A 1,570-nucleotide genomic window follows, 5' to 3' on the forward strand; every position below is an offset into this window, starting at 1 on the left:
CTTGTCTTTCACCATCAAGATTGTCAGGAATGACAGCACAGCTCAAGGAACTGGATTTCAGAGCTGCTGACTGCTGCCAGCAGAGACAAGCACATTTCAGTAGATGTCTATGGAAATTTTTAATATATCTCTCTGTGGGAAGGGGAAAGTCAAGTGCTTCATTGTGCAGCAGCCCAGCATCGCTTCATGTGCTTTGCCTTTCCTAAAGATATCATTAGATGAGAGAGTAGTGGAACTTTTTCTTAAGGTACCTACAAGATTAATTCTTAGAATTGCTGCCATGTTCTGAAAACTTAATGCTGTGAACATGGCCTGCAGAAGATATTAGCAAAATCTTCCATTTTTATTTTGATGAGATTTCATATTGAGAGAAGTGTTAGTCTGAGTGAACTTCACCTGAATCTAAATATATGTTCACAGTTAAATGGTTTCATTCTTGCTAAATAAGATGTTTAGCCTTTATTTAGTTATAATTGTGTAATGATAGGACTAAAAGGGATCTGAGAGATTTCTTTTAATCTCTTCACTTTATAGATAAGTATAGTGAGGCATAAAGAATTTGAAGATGTTTTCCCAGTATCAAATAATGATTTGAAACAGAACCAGGACCAGAACTCATATCTTGGACACCAAATTTAGTGCTTCTGATACTAACTTGAAAGGAAAATGAAAGTCCTAAAGAATAATCCCATTTTCCATACACAAACCCCTGATATCAAACCTAGATTTTCTGCCAGTCTTCAAAAATCAAAAACCCTAACAATTCCAAGTCCTTGATCCAGAGTAGAAGGGCACCTGCCTCTTGCACCCTGCCTTTATTTGCAGTGTACTTGAAGTGCAAGCCTTTTAGCTATTCTGCTAATTGTGATTTTCTGCTGGAAATGTTGGCTGGAGCATTAGATGAGAAAGGAAAAGTTACAACTTTTGAATATAGGACAAAAATAAAGGTTTTTGCAAATTCTAAGTTCAAAAAGTTTGTTCTTTTAATCATATATAAAGCCAAATAGAAAATTAAGGCAATAGCAAGAATAGTAGATATTAAACTAAACTTCAGCCTAAATTTCCAAGTGTAGAGTTTGTCAATGCTGTCATTGCAGACCTTAGTGGAATCTTAATAAATATTACTACTTTTTAAACCTCTACACCACTGAACCCTTTACATGCAGTTTTATTTGCCCTTTAGTCATCATTGGTCCTTTTAGCAGACATTTCAAGTTGCCTACATATCTCCCCATATTCTCCCTTATTAATAGCATTATGTCTTTTTCCAGCACATGATGCATTTGTGTAAAATATTTGATTTTTCAGTCTCCTTTCCCACTGGGGGTGATCAATGAAATGCAGGCAAAGCAAGCTTTCCATAATAAAGGTAAATTGAAAAGGAGAAAAACTTTTGCCTTTTGTCCTTGTTTCTTCCCATTTCTTCCTATTTGGAATGCAGACTTCATGCCTCAGCCATACCACATGCTAAGGACTTCAGAGAAGGAAAGGAGAAAGGGCTTGAATCCTGTAAGACATCTTCAAGAAGCTGTGCTAGCTCTAGACTGCATACCTTTGAAAAATCTTAGCA

The sequence above is a fragment of the Propithecus coquereli genome, unplaced genomic scaffold (assembly GCF_000956105.1).
Source record: "Propithecus coquereli isolate 6110/MARCELLA unplaced genomic scaffold, Pcoq_1.0 Scaffold60, whole genome shotgun sequence".
In the NCBI taxonomy this organism is placed as follows: Eukaryota; Metazoa; Chordata; class Mammalia; order Primates; family Indriidae; genus Propithecus; species Propithecus coquereli.